Below are 9,830 nucleotides of genomic sequence, written 5' to 3'. Positions count from 1 at the left end.
TGATCCTCTCTGTGTTTTCTGTTGTCTCCCGCTGTTCTGGAACTCCTATCACTCGAAAATTTTTGCTTTTGATTGTATCCCACATAATTCTCAGGGTCTCTTCATTTTTCTTCTTTCTTTTTTCTGATTTTTCCTCAAACAGAGTTGTATCCAAGTGTTTGTCTTCAATTTCACTGATCCTGTCTTCCACTGTTTCAAACCTGTTCGTCAGCACTTCTATGACACTGTCCATTTCTGAAATCTTGTTGTTTATCTTTTGGAATTCTAATTGTTGTTTTTGTACGATTTCTAGTTGTGAATTTATTTTGGCATTTTTTTACTGCATTATTTTCCTGAATTATTGTATTTTTTTCTCTATCTTCCATGAATTTGTCTATTTTTTCCTCATTTTTTGTCTGCTTTTTGCTTCAAATCTTGGATAGCTCTGAATATTAGAGATTTGAATTCCCTATCAGGTAGTTCTCGTGCCTTTTCTTCTACTGGAAAGTCATCTGGTGTTTAATTTTGGATGCCTACTGGAACCATCCTGTCCTGTTTTTCTAAATGTTTGATATTGTCTGCTGTCTTTGCAGCATTCAGTAGTTGTTTTCCTCATTTATTGATTGTAGATTTGTTTGTTTTATCCTGCTTTTTTGTTTTATTTGGTTATGTCTGAGCAGGTGGGCTGCGTTCTTTGTTGTTTGCTCAACTGTAGGCATGGTACTTTTCACCTCCTTCTCCAATGGGCAGGGTCAGTCATTCAGGTATGGTGCAGCAGGGCAGGTCGAGCCAAAGAGGAGTTTCTGGGATGGGTTGTTTGTGGCACATACTAGGGCCAACAGGATGGGCCGGGAATCAGTGCAGGGCAGGTTCCAGTAGGCGATGCCTGTGTTGCTTGGGGGTGTGATGTTCAGCACATGGTGCAGGTAGGCAGGACAGAGGGGGTAGATTGTGATGTGTGGAGCTAAGATGGGTATGGGAAAGATGAGAGAGAGGAGAGAGGGACAGGAGCCAAAACATACAAAGAAAAAAGAGTGCTAAGGGAGTTTGTTGTTGGAGTAGTAGAGATAAGAGATTGAGAAATGGAGAAAAACAAAACGGAGAAGAAGAAAAAAATGAATAAATAAAAATTAGGAGAAGAAAAAAAAAAGAAAGAAAAGCAAAACCCCGAGAGATCCCACCGGTGGGATTGTGATGTCTGGGGACGTTGCTTACAGGCAGTGAAGTACAGCTGACTGGAAAGGGTAGGGGTGTCACTCAGCACCAGGTATTCAGGAGACAGGAAAAGAAGGTAAGTATAGAGAGATGAGAAACTGAGTAATGAAGAAAGACAAAAAGGGAAAAAGAGAGAAAAGAAAAACAAACAAACAAAAAAAGATCAAGAAAAATCCCTCAAAAAAGAAAAAAAATAAGAAAAAAGAAATGCCCTCCGGGATCCCTCTGCATTTCTGTGTGAACTGAGGGCGTAAGTCCCAAGCCACGCAGTACTGCCTGGCTAGAATGGGCTTCCAATTCAAGAAAAGAAAAAGAAAACAAACAAACAAAAAGCCCGGGATCCCACCAGTGTGGTAGCACAGGTGGAGAAGCACTTTCACATTCAAGTGGCGTTTCACAGCTTTTCAGGAAGAAGCAAAAATGGCACATGGAGTCAGGTGTTTGAGAGAAAGGAGGAGGAGATGTTGATAAGTATGGAAAAAATTAAAAGAAGTGGAAAAAGGCAACACCAGCAGCCAACAAATGGCACTCAGGGAGCCGGCCAGTGCGGGCAGGTGGAATCCAAGCAGCACCAGGGTGAAGCCAGTGCTTCCTGGCTAAGAGACTGTGGCTGCAGGAAGCAGAGGAGGCCGAGTGGGGGTGGAGAAGAGTGGGTGGTGGGAAAGGGCATATCACTGGTTACCGGTTGTTCTGTCTCCTGTTTGAAGCTCCATGAAGCTGCTTTCCAGTACCCCTGTTCACCGATCTCCAATAGGAGTCCAAGATGGTGGATCCGTGCTGCATTAGCCAATAGGTGACCTCTGCATGTATCTCTCCTCACCCTCTGTTCTCTGTCAGTTTCTTATTCCATTTGGTGCTTGGCTGAGTTATTTCTTCATTTGATGCTTAGGGTTTCAGGACTGATGTTTTCTCTGTTTGGCTTAGTTTTTCAGATCTTTGCTGTGGAGGGACTCTGTGGTGCTTCTGTCTATAGTATCATGTTGCAGGGAAGTCTCTTATCGATTTTCAAGGACACTTTATTTATGAATGAAATTGTTTCTTTGTCTATCATCTATTTAAAAAGTGTTCCTGAATTAAGATTTTTAATACTCTTTTTTATCTGAATCGTTCTCAAGTAATCACAGACATCAATAAAATATTTCATTATGCATTATTTTACTATTTTATATTTTTAGTTTTTGAAGTAACACCTTAAATTCTCAGGAGTTTATGTATCCATATGGCATGAGGTAACTTGATTATCCCAACAGTTTTTCCTACCACCTTTACTAAATATCCCACACTTCCTCATGAAGATTTTTGGAATCCAGAGGACACAGTTTACCAATTGCCGATCTGCCACATGGGACCCTGCACGTTCCCACCTGGCCTGGCTTATAAGAGGCCACGATTTTCTTCCCTTTAGTTTGACTTGACCTTCACTGATGATCATATAAATTAAAAAAAAAAGAGAGATGATTTTAAATATACTACATGACAAAAATAACAAAGCCCTCTCATATGTTTAATATTTTGAAAAATTTCATTTGGTAACACTGAAAATCTTGCCTCTCTGATCTCGAGTGTAATAGAAAAATGCTAAGGAAGACTAATAAATCAGTAATAATATCCATGCAGATGAGGGGAATAAAATAGAGAAATGGCTGTCCACGTCTGTACAGGAAGGAGATACAAAGGGGAAACTGTTTTATGTAACTGGAGAAATTTAGAGTATGTTTTTATGCTACCTGGAAGAACTGAGTCCTCTAAGTTGTCTGACATTCCCTAAGGAGGTAAGTTACATACACATAGCTATGAAAAAGAGGTGGGTTTGAGGACTTGGTGGAGGCGATATGGACATCAAGGAAATAGGAATCTTAGGAGGATTTACCAGAGGGAAAGCAGCCTGGAGTCAGGGGTGGCTGTAAGTCAGTTAAGAGGAGATGTAGGAATACGTGAGATACTCTGTTTTATTTCATGTATTGGCTCAAAGGTGGATTGCATCTGTTGTTTTTGCGTTGAGTTATCTACTTTATAGCTGTTTCAATAAATCTTTATATTTATTTATTTATTTATTTATTTTTTTAATCTAAAGGGTCTAGAGTTGTACTGTTCTTTCCAGTCTCAGGATTGTTTTGTGTGATCAAGTAATGGTCATTACTACAGATTTAGGGACTCTCAGACAAAGAATGTTTAGCCAGCAAACAAGTTGTAGTTTATTATGAAAGACAATGTTTTGTGGAGGTAAGGAACTCATATCCTGGAGTCAAAAAAAAGGGTCCAGTTCACCCTTCTGTCACATACTTACCAGACAATGAAACTCTCCATGCTTCAGTTGCACTCTCTGTAAAATGGGGATGATAATTATCATTCTAATTCCAAGTTTTTCGGGGGTAGAGAAGGGGGAATTCAATGACATAGCCCTTGTACACTCTTACTGCACTCACCATACACCAGCCGTTAGAATATTAATGCCGTATCCCCTGGGGAATTGCAGGTGTTATCTTATTGAGATGTGGAAGAAAAATAACTGATTATATGTCCTCACAAAGGGACAGCATTTTATCATGGCAAGAAGACAAGTTGATATATATATATAAGTTCTTTGAGAGCTGAGATTGTTCAGAATGCTAAATATTCAAAACACAGTCCATTGTACCTAGTAGATGATTACTACATGTTTGTTAAACTGGGAATCAAATCCAGTGTGTTTTTGGCCATGGTAAATAATCTCTCTGCTGGCTCTCCTATGCAGTGGTGAGGGCAATCAGGACTGTTTTGATGTCGGCTATCGGGTATCTCATTTTATGTGTAAGAAATAAAACTCTTTTCTCTAAGCTCCACATCCGTTCTAAGATGCTAAAATTATTAAACGTTTTATCCCTAGACATAGTCTATTATGATTGAGATGAACAAATGTTGCTTTCTGGGAGTACAAAAGGCAGCACGTAGCTGGGCTGGCGGAAGCTGGATGAGCCTGGCGGCAGAAAGCAGCGCCCCCTGCCCACCGCCTTGCAGCCTAAGGCACGTGGCACTTTGTCTCCTTTCTCTTCCACTTTAGTGGAGTTCCCCTGCATCCCAGCCACAAGATAAACAAAGCATTTATCCCAGTCAATTTTAACAACCTTGTTTTTGCACACTTGCATATAGCTTAACTTTCATACAACCATGGGAAGCTCTTAAAATCTCAGTCTGCGCTGACCGTAAAAAAAAAGAAAAAAAAGGATTTTTGTATATTGCTGGGAATTGTGTACTTCCTTGAAGCACTAGAGGAGCTGCAGGAGCCTTCAAAACTAATTAACAGCTCCCTGCTGGGAAATGGTGCTTTGCAGTGATTTACCCTGGGTGGGAGAGCAGACCTGTGCAGCAAGAACTTCAAAAGCTGTATGCAGATCTGAGGGATTAGTGAAGTGGTGTTATTTACAACACACACCTCCCGCTACCCACTCTTCGGTGGCGAGTGGAACAGAAATATTTAATACACCCCTAACTGAAAGGGTAGCTGTTCGAACCCACCCAGTGGCTCTGCAGGAGAAAGACCTGGTAATCTTGGTCCTTAAAGATGACAGCCTAGGAAACCCTATGGGGAAGTTCTACTCTGTAACGAGGGATTACTATGAGTCAAAATCCACCTGACAGCACCTAGCAATAACAACAACCACCAAAAAAAAAGAGGTGACAACAGGTAATTCTTTACTAGAGTGCTGTTTCTAGAGTTACAGTCTCTCAGGATTTAAGGTGGGGTTTTGTGGGGTTTTTTTCCCTCCTTACAATTATTGTGTGTTTTAGAAAGTCAGGTAAAGGTGCTATTCCTGCAGCAGCCAGTGGTACTTGTGACATGTTTTAAAACACATGTGATTCTAGAAACCAGTGTAGCTATTACTGCTGTAATGACTTGGGGCAAAAAGTTTCCTTTTCTCTCAGTAACAGAATGATCTAAAGACATGAAATACTACATTTTAAAAGTACCTCTTCCCTCAGGTGATTTTCTAGCTGCAGAAGCAGAATAATTTTCAGTCACTGATTTTGACCCAGAAGTCCCAGAAATGGAGTTATTAATGGGCTTGGAAGGTGCATGATTGGTTCCTGGTCCCACTGACTCCTTCCCCAGTGTTTCCTTCTAGGACAACCCTCCTAAAAAATTGCCATCAAGTTGATTCCAACCCATTACAACTCCATGTGCTACAGGGCAGAACTGCTTCATAGGGTTTTTTTCGGTTGTAATCTTTAAGGAAATAGACCACCACCAGGCCTTTCTCCCACAGTACTGCTTGTTGGGTTTGAACCAACAATCTTACAGCTAGTAATCCAGTGCAAACTATTTGTGGCACCCAGGAACCCTTCCAGGTGAAGGGCATTTATTTCTGACCAACACTGGGTAGATCTACTTAACATCAAGCAAGAAAAATGAGGAAATAACTTCAGAATAAGAGAAAAACATATAAGGATTCCTGAGAGTGAGTTGAAGACAATCCAGAATGACTAACTTGGATCCCATCTGCACCACATGCTAACTGGGTAGCCATTAGGAAAGCCATCAGCATTCTGATCCTCAATTTCCTCATCTATATAAGAAAATCTTTTCATAAGCCCTAGCATACTGAGCATCCCACAAACGAGTTGTGATGGTTAAGGTTATGTGTCTGCTTGGATTCTTAGTAGTTTGGCAGTTATGTAATGATGTAATTTGGCAGACACTGGACTGATTGTTCTTCCATAATGTAATCACCTCCATGATGAGATCTGCTAGGAGCAGCCAATCGGTTGTAAGGTTAGTTTCCTAGTGAATGTGGCCTGTAGTAAATATATATGGACATTCTGGCAAAGTTCACCGGCTTTTGCTTGCTCTGGATCCTGCGTCTGGCTTGTCATCATCTGACCTCTGGTTCTTGGGACTTGAGCAGCAGCTTACCTGCTGATCTTGGGTTCCTCAGCCCCCTCAGCTATGTGAGTCAGGAGAAACCTCCAGCCTGACACCTGATCCTGACCCAGGGACTTGGGACTTGCCAGCCTCTACAACCATGTGAACCATTTCCTTGCAATAAATCTCTCTCTCTCTCTCCACGTATGTGTGTGTGTGTGTGTGTGTGTGTGTGTGTGTGTGTGTGTGTGTACACTTCACTGGTTTTGCTTCTCTAGAGAACCCAGCCTAAGACATAAGTGAAAAAGTTTGAAAATGGACTTGTAATTGAAAGCATCTTTGATTGTATCAAAGAATCACATCATATTTGAACCGTTTTTAACTACTTTTACCCTAACATTGGAGGTAGTGCTTCTAGGTGGAAATTGATGCAGGAGCAGAGAAGCAAGAAGCACACACTCTTAGCTAGGCTTCAGGTATCTTGTATTTATTAGATCTCTTATTTAATAAACCCTGGTTAAAGCCAATAATGTTATAGTATTGGGCACCATTCCTACCCTTAACTGTTTACATGGAGTGCTTGCATGAGAGACCAAAGCAGATTTTTCACTTTGCCTCCCATCTCCAATGCCTCGACATCTCTTGTCTTGCTTCTTTCTGCCTGTGCTCTCAGGGAATCCCCACCTATTGCTTCCAGTCTTCATTTGCCTTCTGAGAAGTCATAGAGGCCTACTCATCCTTCTCATTTTTAGACTTTACCATGACTATATTAGTCTTGTATTCTGAACATCAAGTTTTCACTGCCAAGCCAGAAGGACAGGATTCCATGTGAACTATGCGATGAACATTCAAACATGCAGACACTTCAGCCAGAGGTACCATCCTGCACACTAGGAGAATGGTGTCAGATTCCAGATTCATTCTTATATATAGAAGATCGTAAACTAAAAGCATTCTTAAACTCATATATTTCACCAGTCCAAACAGAAGACTGAATTTGCAAGAATTTATGACCAATTTCATACCTGATGCAATAATGCAGATATAGCCATTAAATCTGCAGTCCCAACAACTCCTATGCAGAATTATACCAGGGAAAAAAAAGCATTATATTTTTCTTTGGTTATCATTAGCCATTTTATAGTTATTGTAGACTTCCTTTTCCTTTGTGGCAGCAAACTGAGATCTGATTCTCAAAAACTGAAATATTGATGGAACTTAGGAGGGATAGGAGGAATAACTTTGGAGCCAGAACTCTGAACACTTGCTCAGACTTAAGACCCAGCCTTTCCACTTATTAGTTGTATGATTAGAGGCAAATTACTCAATTCTTCTGTGCTTCAGTTTCCTCTTTGTAGACTTGTAGTACCTACCTCGTAGGGTTTGGTGAAAAGTAAAAGAGATAATGCATGTTACAGATAATGCACAGTAAAGATGAATAAATGTTCAATTTTATTATCAGCCTGTAGGTCTGTTGGCTTCACGGCAAGCCTAGCACAATGAGAGTTGTGAGGACAGAAAAAATGCTGCATTAATAATTAATAACATGTATCTGGAGGGAAGTGAAGGAACGCTCAGGTAACAGAAGCTTAACAATGTATATATTTAACATTTCATTGATTAAGTAGTCTGGGGGTAGCATTTCCAGAGTTGGGTCAGTAGCTCAGTGATGACAATAAGGACTCAGTGATCCTCAAGTATCATTTCTGCCCTATGCATGATTACTGTTGAAAGCAAAATTAACTGGAAGGAATGTTTGTCCTAACAATAGCCCTCCCACTTCTTATAAAGATTTTCCCTTAAGTATCATTGACCAGAAATAGATCACACACCAACCCATTCCTGCAAGAAGAGAGGCTAGAAAGTAAAAGTCTGGCACAAAGAAATGAACTGTATGATTCACTCTTTGGGACTGGACGCATTGTGCTCTGAAAAAAGTAAAGTTTATTAAGTGTTACAGATTGAATTGTCTCTCCTAAAAATATGTGTTAAAATCCTAACCTCTATCTATACCTGTGGATGTAATCCCATTTGGGAATAGGGTTTTCTTTTTCATGTTAATGAAGCCATATTCACGTGAGGTGTGTCGTAAACCTAATCGATTTTGAGATATAAAAAGAGTAATTTAGGCACAGTAACAGCAAGCACAAACAGGAATGATAGATGTTATGTTGAGATTGCCAAGGAACCAAGGAAAATGCCGGGACTAGAAAATCTGAGACAAGGGCCTTCCCCCAGAAACAACAGAGACAGATAGCTTTCGCTAGAACCAGTGCCTGAATTTGGACTTCTAGCCTCCTGAACCGTTAAAAAATAAATTTCTATACTCACTTGTGGACCAAAAATTGTGATATTTCTGTTACGGTAGCACTAGCTAACTAAGATATTAAGGAAGGACAATGGGAGACTGGTGGGCAATTTTGGTATTGCATTCCTGCATCATTTTGAAATTCATAGTCTATTTTTTTTTTACTTTAATTTTTATTTTTTTAATTGTACTTCAGGTGAAGGCTTACAGAACAAATAGTTTCTCATGAAACAGTAGTACACATATTGTTGTATGACTGATTAACAACCCCACAACATGTAAACCCTCTAACTTCTCAACCTTTTTTTTTTTGGTGAAAATACACATAGCCAAAGATACACCATTTCAAAAATTTCTGCATGCACAGTTCAGTGACATTGACTATGCTCTTCCAATTGTGCTGTTATTCTCACTTAAGATGAAGGCTTGCATAACAAAATAGTTTCTCATTTAACAGTTACTACAAATGTTGCCCTATGACAATGGTTAACAATCTCACAACACAGCAACAATATCCTTACTCAACCTTGGGTTCCCTATCACCAGCTTCCTTGTCCCCTTCTGCCTTCTGGCCCTTGTCACTGGACTACTGTACCTCATTAGTCTCATTTGGTTTTACGGGGCTGTCCACTCACAGGCTGAACGGTGAACCTTGGAGATAACTTCACCACTGAGCTGAAGGGGTGTCTGAGGGCCATACTGTCGGAGTTTCTCCAGTCTCCTTTAGGCCAGTAAATCTGGTCTTTTTTTTTGTGAGTTAGAATTATGTTCCACATCCTTCTTCAGTTCTGTCCAGAACCCTCTGTTGTAATCCTGGTCAGAGCAGTCAGTGGTGGTAGCTGGGAATTCATAGTCTATTTAATAACAGTTTTATTTTTCATGAATATGTCTCAGTCATCTAGTGCTGCTATAACAGAAATACCACAAGTGGATGGCTTTAACAAAGAGAAATTTATTTTCTCATAGTCTAGTAGGCTTGAAGTCCAAATTCAGGGCATCAACTCCAGTGGAGGGCTTTCTCTGTCAGCTCTGGAGGAAGGTCCTTATCATCAATCTTTCCCTGGTTGAGGAGATTCTCAGCACAGGAACCTCAGGTCCAAAGGACGTGCTCTGCTCCCAGTGCTGCTTTCTTGGTGGTATGTGGTCCCCCTGTCTCTCTGCTGGCTTCTGTCTTTTATATCTCAAAAGAAATTGACCTAAAACACAACCTAATCTTGTACATTGAGTCCTGCCTCATTAACATAACTGCCTCTAATCCTGCCTCATTAACATCATAGAGGTAGGGTTTACAACACATAGGAAAATCACATCAGGTGACAAAATGGTAGACAATCACACATTATGGGAATCTTGGCCTAGCCAAGCTGACACACATTTTTGGGGGACACAATTCAATCTATAACAGATTATGTTAGTCTTACCCATGAGAGGATTTTAGGGAAAATGTTTTGAGTTTCTTTCAATATCAACCACATCTAGAAACTACTT

This window comes from Trichechus manatus, unplaced genomic scaffold (genome assembly GCF_000243295.1).
Source record: "Trichechus manatus latirostris isolate Lorelei unplaced genomic scaffold, TriManLat1.0 scaffold00052, whole genome shotgun sequence".
Taxonomy (NCBI): domain Eukaryota; kingdom Metazoa; phylum Chordata; class Mammalia; order Sirenia; family Trichechidae; genus Trichechus; species Trichechus manatus.
The sequence above is the reverse complement of the archived record's forward strand: the minus strand, read 5'-3'. Positions refer to the sequence as shown.